Raw genomic sequence first — 12,327 nt, 5'->3', positions numbered from 1 at the left:
TGACCAGTGACAAAGCAGATGCAGACATCTGAAGGGGTGGGGTTCTGCATGGCCGTGCTGAGCAGGCACTGGGGATATCTTATGCCTTACCCTCAAGGAGCTCCCCAAAGTGTGGTTGGGGAAAGTTGTGAAAAAATTATATTTAAAAGAAGTGGTACATATTAAGGCTAGAGGTATGCAGAAGATGCAGGGGGACCAAAAGGAGGAGCATCTAACACACCTGGGAGAGGAACCCCCTGTTGCTGGGAGGTTTCCAGGAGGAGGTGGTCCTGGAGCTGAGTATAAGGGGACAGAATAAAAGCTAGGTGACAATGAAGTGGTGTGGGATGGGAGAGGATGGCAGATCTGAGGATATGAAAAGAGATGTATGCTGTTTGAGGAGGAGGAAATCTCACGAGTGCAAAAAAAGATGTATGGAATAAAAATAGCTGCTGAGTTTTTTGTGAACCACAAATAACCTGGTGCTGTTAGATCTTCCCAAGTGAGACTAGGATGGTGAGAGATGGTGCAGGAAAGAACCACAAGGCAAGAACCACAAAATTCTTTTAACAATGTTTCAGTGGATTTCCTTAGTGAAGAGGAGGATGCGTTTGAGGGGATGAAAGACTGGAAACCAGGCAACTATTTAGGATGCTGGTACCACAACCAGGAAAGGTAGGCTAACGTTTGGATGTTGGCACTAGCAAAGTAGCAGAAAGACTAGAAAGGAGGGGATAGACTGAAGAAATCATCAGAACTTATCCATTGGTTGGAAATAGAGGTGGCGCTAGAAAGGATTACTGGCACTTTTCTAGGAAGTGGAGGAGTGAGGAAGTGCACCTAAGAGTACAGAATCTTCCTAGGATTACAAGAAAGGGGAAGGACATGGTAAGAGTGCAGATGACAGGCAAAGAGAGACAGTTAATTTAGGTTAGGGTATCGCTCAGAACCAAAAGTCACAAAGAGCATTCACCACTTTTGAGCTCTGCTTTTAAATGTATTATTCTTTGGTGTACATTTTGCAGTACATTTTGACCTTAACCTGTCTTCCTATCTCAACTTTAACTTTTTGTTACAGCTAAAATTTTCTACCGTCTCCCATGCATACATTATACTGATTTATCCCTCTGTTCCTTCTCATGCCTTCATCTCCCCTTCTCATTGGTCCTGGCTCCACCATCTACTACTCGCAGAGAATTGGGCACGTTGCTACACCTTTCCAAACCTTAAACCTCCTCATACACCAAGTGGAGATACTACTAATGACCACTGGGAGAGGTTGTTGTGTAGATTAAATGAAATAAACACAGGGTTCCACTGGAACACAGGAACAAAGCTCTAACCCAGACTTGAAGGTAGAGGGAGTGAGGGTTAGGGAAATCAATAAATCTTTATAGAAGTGGTAACTCCCACTTTCTACTTTCCCTCATAAACATCTCTTCCTTGGAAATGTGGAAGATTTTCAATTCTTGCTCCTCTCAGATCTGTTCTCGATATGACGACTGAGAGAGCTCTTTAAAAATTTTTGAAGTGTGATCCTTCCACTCTGTACTCCTCTTTAAACCAAACACTTCAGAGGTTTCCCACTGCTCTTAGATGCAGACTAAAATTTCACTTTGGTCTAGAAGGCCCTTCTTGGCCAGGCCTCTTCCTACCTCTCCATTCGTATTGCACCATTTTCCTCCTCCTTTTAGTACCTTGAATATCAAGTTCTCTCTTGCCCCAGAACCTTTCCTTATGCTCTTCTCTCTTCCAATACAAAAACAAACAAACAAACAAACAACAACAGCAACACACATCCACCTCCTGGCATCCAACTCTTCACTTTCCTTTCTAAATTAATCCAATCTTCCCTTCACTATTTAGCTCAACTGTAATTTCCACTGGGTTATATTGACTTGCTTCTATGCTCTAATTCCAGAAAACATTTCTCCTTTGTGACCCTTACATAATTTTAATTAATTTGGACTTTTTTTTTTTTTTTTTGGTACAGGTATTTGTGTGACTTCTCATGAGAAAGCACATATGATCTGTCTCTACCCCCGATGACTCTCAGCTTCCCCAGGGTCAGGGGCTTTTCTGTTCTTTTCCATCACTATATCCCAAAACTCTTGCTCAGCACCTGGCTTATCACAGGCTCTCAACAAATACTTCTTGAGTAAAAAAGCGAATAGTTAAATAAAGAAATTGATGAATTCCTAAGATAATTCTTAAAAGACAAGTAAGAGAGGGGCAGGCAAAGAGAAGAGGGTAAAGACTTTTAGGCAGCAGGTAAATACACATATTCAAAGGAAAGAGAGAGCAAACATATTTGAGTAATTGCACATTGAAAGATCATAGGGTATGCAGGAAGTCGGAGAGTTGGGCAGGGCCAAACTATCAAGGACCTTAATTACGAAGATATGGGAGAGCAACAAAAATACTTTAGGCAAGGAATGTCTGGATGACTATGTGCCCTATAAGGATCACATTGGTGTCATGCTGAGGAATGTATTAGAAGAGTCTGAGGCTGGGTGCAGTGGCTCACACCTGTAATCCCAGAACTTTTGAGATGCCAAGGTGGGCAGATCACTGGAAGTCAGGAGTTTGAGACCATCCTGACCAACATGGTGAAACTCCGTCTCTACCAAAAATACAAAAATTAACTGGCATGGTGGCACAGGCCTGTAATCCCAGCTACTTGGGAAGCTGAGGCAGGAGAATTGCTTGAACCTGGGAGGTGGAGTTTGTAGAGAGCCGAGATCGCACCACTGCATTCCAGCCTGGGCAAAAAGAGCAAAACTCAAATATATATATATATATATATATGTATAACAAAACAAAAACAGTCTGAGGCTGGAAGCCCAGAGATCAGGCAGGATCCTGGGAGCTAAAATGAGATGACGGAATCTGAGTTTACAAAGAGGTCAGATTCAGGAGAATCAGTTTCCCACAGCTAACTATAGAATAAAATTAAAGTTTTCTTTCATATGACGTGGCTCTGTGCCTGTGCTTAGTGAATGCCTTCACTTCATCTTCTACATGTATTCAGATCCATGTTAGTCTTGTGTCTTTGTGGTCCAAAAAAAAAAAAACATACAAGAAGAACAGCATGAAGGTGCCTTCTTCATCCAATCAAAGGCACAAAATCAAAGGCACAAAAACCTGCATATTGATTGGCGATGCAGGGTTTCATCTTTTAGAATAAGGTGTGCTGCTTTTGTTCCATGCCAAAAGAACAAAATGTACACAGGTGGTGTGAATAAATAATCCAGATATAAATAAATTATAGTAGGATGCCCTTCTGGATGACATTTTGGCAACAAGTTACCTTTGCAATAGTTCATTCAAGGCCAGCTCTATGAATGTTTGATCTGCACAGTAGCACTGAACTTGGTCCTCAGATGGGCCCCCACTTGGTATAATGTTGTGCTGTTGCCATTTAAAAATTCTAGTAACTGTATTCTTAAACTTGGTTTTATAAGCGAAGGTGGATGGAACAATGGAGGATGCACATGAGCAGAGGGAACGAGCACCACGTGCACGTCTGTTGCTCCTTGCCACCACGTCTGCATACAGTGTGCGCAGTGTCCGTAAGCATAGAATTCCAGTGCGCAGTGTCTGTAAGCATAGAATTCCAGTGAAACCACAATGTGTGGGAGTTCAGGGAGACTCAAAGCAAGTACAAGGTTGTATCTTCAACTGAGTAAACAAGGATGCTGACAGCTCCAAGAGATCATGCTTTCCACTTGACCAGGACTTGTTTCATGTGCAACAGGAAAGCTGTGGTGTTATAAGAAACACAACCAAGGAACCTTATCATATACTTTTTAATTTATGTTATTTTCTTGTATTAGTCACTTATGCTGAAAACAATGACATAGAAGGTAAAAAACAATAAGGAAATATGTAGTCCTTTTCCTTTTAGTCCTTCTTTATTCATCGATATTAGCCAAAAGTAGGAAGTGTTGGTAGAATATATGTGTATCAAGAAGTGGAATAAACACTGTTGAGTCAGTTGTACAGCATGTCCACTGTTCCAGAAAGAATGAAATACATATGCATGTACAAGCCACAAAATATAAATTGTATAATTTCAGTGATTCTGGATATGAATTAAATGTTCTTACATTTCCATTCAAAGCTGACATTGTATAATATAAAGATGAATGATAAAATTCATATTAACAAATTTTAATTTTTATTAGAATGACAACAAACAGCAAATTAATAAAACACCATGACAACTTGAGAGAGAGAGACTACAGAAGAATAAAAAACACTTTACGTTTCAGTATGTTGAATGACATTTTTTTCCCTTCTTTTTGGACAAAGGGCTCTGCATTTACATTTTGCAAGGGGCCCTGCAACTAATGAAGCCAGCCCTGTTGAAAGGGAAAGCATTGCTAGATACCAAAGCACAGGCAAGACAATCACCAATCTCGTTGGTGAGCAATGAAAACAGTGGGCCAGGTACGGTGGCTCACGCCGGTAATCCCAGCACTTTGGGAAGCCAAGGTAGGTATATCACCTGACGTCAGGAGTTCAGGACCAGCCTGGCCAACATGGCAAAACCCTGTCTCTACTAATAATACAAAAATTAGCCGGGTGTGGTAGCACACGCTTGTAGTCTCAGCTACTCACGAGGCTGAGGCAGGAGAATCACTTGAACCCAGGAGGTGGAGGTTGTGGTGAGCCAAGATCCTGCCACTGCATTCCAGCCTGGGTAACAGAGTGAGACTCTGTCTCAAAAAAAGGAACTGGCTAACTGGCAAAATTCAGTTTTAAAAACTGGTTTGTCTATATAAATTGCCTTGGCATTCATGACCTTCTAGGTGAAATGTATCTTAATGTTAGAGTCCTATGACAAACCATACTTGATATACTGCAGCACTTTTCCTAAATCAGGAGCTCAGGTAAAATACAAGTGACAGAGATAATCAGATCGGATTCCAAAATCACCAAAAACAATCTGTCTAAAAGCTCAGGAGCTTCATGTGGTCCATGCACCTGTGAATAACTACAGGCTGAAGTTAAGCTTTGGATTCTGATACTATACGGACAAACAGAATTTCTGTTCTCAAAGATTAAATCAATCAATATTCGCATAAATTTTATGAAATGCTAAAATAATAAAAAACAAGAAATATCCATGGATCGTTATAGCTACATGCAACTTTTAAGGAAAAGAGAATAAGCCTTTGTTCTCCCATTTTCAGGGTTTTCTCTGTTTCACAAGCATATGAATTTTGGCTGATAATCTTACATCTTTCTTATAGTGACTCTTGGATTCATTTTTTTACTAATTCTTGTAAGATAAACAGCTCAGCACACAGTAGTGTGGAAGATACCTTAATCTCTTTGAAACTAAAAGATTGCTCAGAATTACGCTAATATTTCTAAGAAGCGTATATAGTAGAAACATTTCCAAAAACTATAGACCTTAACTAGTCTTCCCAAAATTTTCTGTTACTAGAAATTAAGTGGGGCAAGTTGGTAGATGACGTCCCAAATGGAGTGATAATACATTAGCATAATTCACCCAGGAAGTAGACAGGTGGGGCAATTATAAGTGCAAAGGTTAAAGATGCCCCACCCATTGATTACCTGCACCTGAACTTTCTTGATGGTGAGGTGTGGGGAGACACTCATTCTGGGATGAATAATTAGCAAAAGGCTTAATGTGCAAAATTCCCTGGGAAAGAGGGCACATTGGTTTTTATTCACAATAAGGAGAACGTGGCAGAGGGAGAATAAACTCTTAAAATCAGGTTTTGGTAGGAAATAGAGCAGACAGGAGTAACCAGTGACTGCAATTGAGCGGGCAGGTGCAGTGGGGCACCCAAGATTGTATCTGCTGTATGACTGGGTCTTGGTTTTCCCTGATTACATGTCCTGTAAGACAGTGATTTATAAGCCAAAAGCAGGCCTTTCCATTTTGATCACCAGTCTAATGGGGCAAACAAGTAAATACTCCTAAAAATACTGTCCATGTAATTGACATTGTTTTAGGTATTTAATTATGATTATGATTATAATTCTTAGGAATGAAAATAGTGTTATACAAAAGCAGTTATTGACCTATCAATAGATGTGCTTCTCTTGATAACATGAGAGCCCTCCCTGGGCTGACTTTAGAATAAGACTAGAGACGACTCCTATGTGGAGGTCCCCAGGGCAGCACCTGCCGTAGGGTTCATCCCACAGCATTATGTGCTCACTTTGAGACAGAATCTTACTCTGTTGCTCTGACTGGAGTACACTGGCACAAACAAGACTCACTACAACCTCAACATCCTGAGCTCAAGCGATCCTCCCACCACAGCCTCCCAAGTAGTTGGGACCACAGGTGTGTGCCACCACAAGTAGCTATTCATTTTTTTTTTCTTTTTGTAGAGACAGAGTCTCATTATGTTGGCCAGGCTGGTCTCAAACTCCTAGGCTCAAGCAATCCTCCCACCTTGGCCTTCCAAAGTGCTGGTATTTCAGGCATGAGCCACTGTGCCTGGCCTCATTTACTTTTTAATTGTTTAAACTAGCTGTTTTATTTATTAGAAAGTGTGATCCATTATCCAAACTTCATTTGGATTGAAAAGCACAAAACTCACCACCGGATCTGGGTTTGAGACTTTTTTTCTTCTGATTTTTTAAAAAGGAAATAAAAACCCTACTACCATTTCTCTTACCTGCCCTAATCAACTCATAGTTTTGTTGGGAAAGGCCACTCTGGTAAGACACAGTGGTAGAGGCATTCTTGACTTTGGTTTCATTCTCAAAGCAATACTCCTTGAGATAAAGCATATGAGCATGAGTTTCAAACTAGAATGTAAAGTACCACACAAATGCTAGCTTCTCCCTCTCAGAAACAAAAAGAAATGTATGGAAAGATCTATTTTAGAAGAGAGGATGAATGCCAGTGACATTTTTATTTGAAATTGTATTATGAAAGGTAAAAATTTAAAAAGCACACATAGGGCATGTTTCAGGACAAGGAATCATGTCCCTTAGCAGGACTGACTTTCCTCTCGTATCTCCAAGCAAGGTAGTCTATGCCTTCCCAGACCTCTTGGGCCAAGGAGGACAGAGATACTATCTCTACCTTCCCTGGGGCAAGTGGCTTCCTGCTTAGCAACCTGAAGGCCAACCAAGACCCATCTTGGTGGAAACTCTTCCACATCTCCTATGAATCATTACTCCAAAGGCAGGCACTATCCTGATTTCTAAAACCATCATTTTTCTCCCCCTGTTCTTGAACTTTACATAAATGAAATTATACAGGATTTATTCTTCAGATCTGCAATATTTTCCTTGATTCATCATGGTTCAATAGTTTCCGAGATTCATCATGCCATTGTGTATGGCTCTCATTCACTCACTTTCATTGTTGGGTAGCATTGTATTCTGTGAATATATCACAATTTATCCATTACATAATTGATGGACATTGTACTGTTTTCAGTTTGAAGCTGTTACAAATAATGCAGCTAGAAGCATCCTTATCTATACCTTTTGGTACACATGTGTACATTTTTCTATGGTGTTTGTAAATGTGAATAGACTTGCTAGATCATAGACTCTGCATCTATTCAATATAGACAATGCCAAAAGTTTTCTAAAGTGGTTTTACCAACTTTCTGAAATACCAAATTTACACTACCTCCAGCAGTATCTTTCTGGAGTACCAAATTTATAATACCTCCTTCATGAATGACTCCAGGTGAGCCTGAATATCTGCGTTTACTTGTCTGTTAACATTACCCAGAGCTGGATTCTGTCGCTTGCAAATAAGAACTTTACAAGACAGCTGAACAATGTGGAGAGAAGAATTACAGATTGAGGATAGCAACAAGAAAGGCCCTAAGACCATTATGCAACATCCTGTATTGACTTCTTGCCAAGCAGATACTGTATTCACATGTTTACACACACACACATCCCTAGATAGATGAAAGAGAGAGAGAGAGAGAGAGAGAGAAACAGACAGGTAGATAGATAGCCAGAAATCATCTCAGTTAATCATTCTTACTTGCTGATTTTATGCAAGCTACTATGTTAGGCAAAACCCTATGAAACAGGTATGATTCATATTTATTTGGATTAGGAAACTGACATTTAATAAGTTCAAATAACTTAGTTAATATCAACTATAAGTAGTGACAAAGGAAGGATTTAAACTAAACCCAAGATTGTCTGGCTCCAAAGACTCTGCTGTTCACCAATATGCCACATTGATATCTATTATTTTTAAACCCAAGAAAGAGTTGATTCATTTATAAAGGGTATTTAGAGCATATTCTGTTAACTGTAAATAACCTCAAACATCACTAGGTATGTTTCAGCGTTCTTTATTTTTTTCTAGTGTCCGTGTAGAGCATCCTAGGCAAGACAGTAGATGTGTCATAAGAAAGATGGAACATTCCAGGGAGTGGAGTGCATGACAAATTGTTTGTGAATATTCTTCATTCACTGCCAGCTGCTGATACTGCATTCCAGTTTAACTCAAAACAGTCTTAGGTAATAATGTTAACTCATAATCATAAAACATTTTGCATCTCTAACACATTACAGGTCAGAACGCTGTTAAGTCACAAGAAAACTATACATTTCTTCACCATCTACACTCAAGTCATTTTTTGTTTTTTAAAGATGCTGTTTTTCTCAGGGTGAGTGTAGAGTACAGAAGAAATATAATTTTGTTTGCTGTTATGCTTTTATTTCATTCTCATAGTTAAATACAAAATTTGAATCAGCTTATCAAAATACTGTATAAATTTAACCTGTAGGAATTTTACATATTGTAGTATTGATACATTTTGGTTGGTTGGCTAGCGTGGAAACATGTTTGGCTTTGTTGCTGTTGTTATGTTGGTAATGATTTTTGATGTTTGATTGGCATAAAGTTTTACTGGTTCACGACCCCTGATAAGATTTTTCCTTGGATGAGATTTCCCTCAATTCTCTTTTCAAGTTTCTATGATTTTAAAAACATAGATGACATAAAAAAGAAAAATTTAAAAACTGACTAGATTTGGAACACACTAAGGTCATTTTTGCATATCATGTAGCACCTATAAAGTCATGTTACATCAAAAGACAACATTGGAATCCACTTGGAAATCAGTAGTTACAACCCCTAAGAAAGGACTTCCCTCGGCCAGATAGGAAAGGGTAAAGTAGGGCAATAAGAAGAGTTTAAATATTTTCTTTTTGAAGCCTATTTAATTACATTGTTTGATAAACCAATTCTATTTCGAAAGCCTCTCTCTAAAAATTACTATTGAGCAGACAATTACAGTATCATCTGTTGCCTGCTGCTTATAATTTACAAGTGATTGCTACACGTAAATTGTATAATTAATCAGCCTTAAAGAGAAGTGATAACTGTGCCCTCCATCCAAATGCGAAGCTAATGTCTGGTGTTGGTACTTTCTATTTTTGCAGTTTAGGCTGATGTCAGTGTTTAGCAGCCACATGCATACCAGCTGCTACTTCCAGGAGTGCCACTTTAAGTCTTCAGAATGTGGGCAGCTGACTCCTTCATAAATGACACCAGGTGAGCCTGAACATCTTAATATACTTCATCCTCAGTCATATTCACAGGCAAGGAAACGTCTTCCCACTGTCAGAGAGAGGCAGCCTCTTCTGGAGAAGGGCAGACACTCAGCGGATGCAAAGCCCAGTTGCGCAACGCCAGGAAAATGTACATCCCAGTAATTCAAGTAACACTCCTTCCAATCCTCAATATTCTGAATAGACAGTCCACTCTTTTTGAGCATCCCTAGCATTTAATTTATAATCATAATTTTTAAAAGATGATTTCTGAGCCATGAAAATTCACTCGATAGCTAAAGACAGATTGAGGTAGAATTCAGCTCTTGATGGAGAACAATCCATTTAGGCTCTGGGAAAAAAAAAAAAAAAAAACAACTCAGCTAAGAAACTCAGAGAATGAGTCAGCACTGTGGATCTGGAACCTGGTATTTAGGTGTCCTCACTGCCAAAGGTGTCTCCAACCTGATATTTAGTTTCCCTGAATCACCTACCTTCTAATTCTCATTCCCCAATGTATTTAATGATTCTCTTGACTTAAAGTCTTAGAGAAAAGCTAAAAATACAAAGAAGACATGACAACACAGCCATTCTTTTCTTCTTAGCATTCTCTTTCTAACTTTATAATTTATCTGTTAATATTAATATATGCATATAAATAGTTCAAAAAATAAAAACAAAAGTTGATCCATGTTAATTTATTATTACATTTGGTCTATATCTGGACTCTACTTGACCTGATAAGAATTGAGAAGTTCTAGTACCAACCACCAAATAAATGAGAGTGTAACAGAAAGCATTATGACAGAATTCATAGAGTAAGGAAGAGTTATGTTACCAACTTTTATATAGGAGATTCCCCTGCTTTCGGCTGAGCTTGAACTCTGATCTCTGTGAAACCTATTTGTTTTGTCTGAAAGTTGGAATCTAGCTAATGTCAATGTTAGTTTTACCATTAGTCAAGAATTCAGCTTAATATTAAACTTTATAATAAACTGAGAGGATTCACTTGCCTGCTTATTTTCTATGGGTGGCATCCACACATTTGAAATATAGCTACGAATTATGTTAATTTAGTAAAAATCATGTTGCGGATGCAGCTGTTTATTTGCTTTTTATAACCTATGATATCAGTCCAATGGATGTGTCTTGATTTGGAAGGTCTGATGCACTCTGAGAGGGACTTTGATTTGGGAATAGGCTACACCCAAAGCAGCTGTAAGCTATGGCTGTGCCCATTTGCCTCAATGTCCTAAAGTTAAATGTGTGTGTGCAAATAAAAGAAGGTCCCTGTTCTTTACAATCAGGAGTCAAGTCAAAAGACACTGATTTCAATTTCATGTTTAACTGTTAAACAGTTATGATCTCTGAATAGTACTCCATGGGGGCAAGAAGTCTATGTTTTCCTCGCTGCTGTATCCCTAGCACCTACCATTCTGCCTTGCGAAAAACAAATGAGTGAAAATATTTTTGAGTCCTTGTTGCTGAATTGTGTTCCGTATGCATTTCTGTATTTTCTTTTAAAAATGTATAATGGACATATATTTATAATAATGAAAAAGAATGTTATTTTATAATGCTTAATATTCTTTCTTAATATTCTCATATAAATAAACTCCTTTTCCTTATATGAGCCAATTTGTCAATTAGTCTACCCAGAAATTATAATTTTACAAATTTGAGAAAAACAGGAAATGTCTTGTTTCCTGGCACTGCCTACTTTTACAACCACTGCCTGCAAACATTTTATAAATTCACCCTGCTCCATGAGGAATTTATAAATTCACCATGAGGAACAGGGTGAATTTATAAAAACTGGGCCTGTTGACACTGTGCACAGCTCCTCCTGCAAGGCCTGAGTGTTCAAGGTCAGTGGCTGGGCTGATATGATGGAATTTCCTTCATAATAAGACTTTTTTTTTTTTTAAAGTCAGAATCTGTTGTCTTTAGAAGATAGGGGCACTTGCTTATCTTGCTTAATGGGCCTCAGGGGATCAGGTCCACACGGACATCTCTATTCAGAAAGATGGACTCTGCTGGAGCAGCTTCACAAGAACAGGACCTCCGGCAACCTCCTGCAACCCAGCATTGCATATGTTGTATTGAGTTAAGCCACTGAGATTTTAGGGGCTAAAAACAAATTCCCTTTCAGTGAGGGAAAAGGAAGTGAATATTGAAAGGCACTGGTTCATGTCCAAATTTTCATGGCAGGTCAGCAAGTCTTGACTGAATCACTTAAGTGGGCCAGTGACTACATCTTTACCTTTGAGTGTAGTTGTTTTCCTTTAATTTACTGAAAAAAATTTGTCTTAAGTGCTGTTCCTACATGTGCAATAACATTCATGTAATTATCATTTAGTTTTCAGACACCTTTTGACATAAATGTGATCTCTCTTCATTTCTGTGCAAGTAACTCAGAAAAATAATGCAAGTAATTCATTTGTTCAACAAGTAATGACTGAACAAGGCATTTTCTAGATGCTGCAAACACGACACTGAACAAAACAGAAAACGTCTCGCCCTCATGGAGCTTAGAGTCCATGGAACTTAGATTTGATGGGTGACATAAAACATTAATAAGTGTAATCAGTAGTATTTCAGAAAGCTACACGGGTGAGCAACAAAGATAAATCAGGGAAGGGGGACAGGGAGTGTCAAAGGCAGGGAAGGATTGCCCTACTCCTGATATCTATGACAGTGCCTGGCACCAAGTAAGTCTTCAGTGAATGAGGGCCAGAACATACTAACTGTCATTGTACTAACACTCGGCTTCCCTGCAGTTTTTCTCTTGGATTAGTCTAACACATCTCTTTATATGTA

Source organism: Mandrillus leucophaeus, unplaced genomic scaffold (genome assembly GCF_000951045.1).
Source record: "Mandrillus leucophaeus isolate KB7577 unplaced genomic scaffold, Mleu.le_1.0 Scaffold1268, whole genome shotgun sequence".
Taxonomy (NCBI): Eukaryota; Metazoa; Chordata; class Mammalia; order Primates; family Cercopithecidae; genus Mandrillus; species Mandrillus leucophaeus.
Note: the sequence above shows the minus strand (reverse complement) of the source record.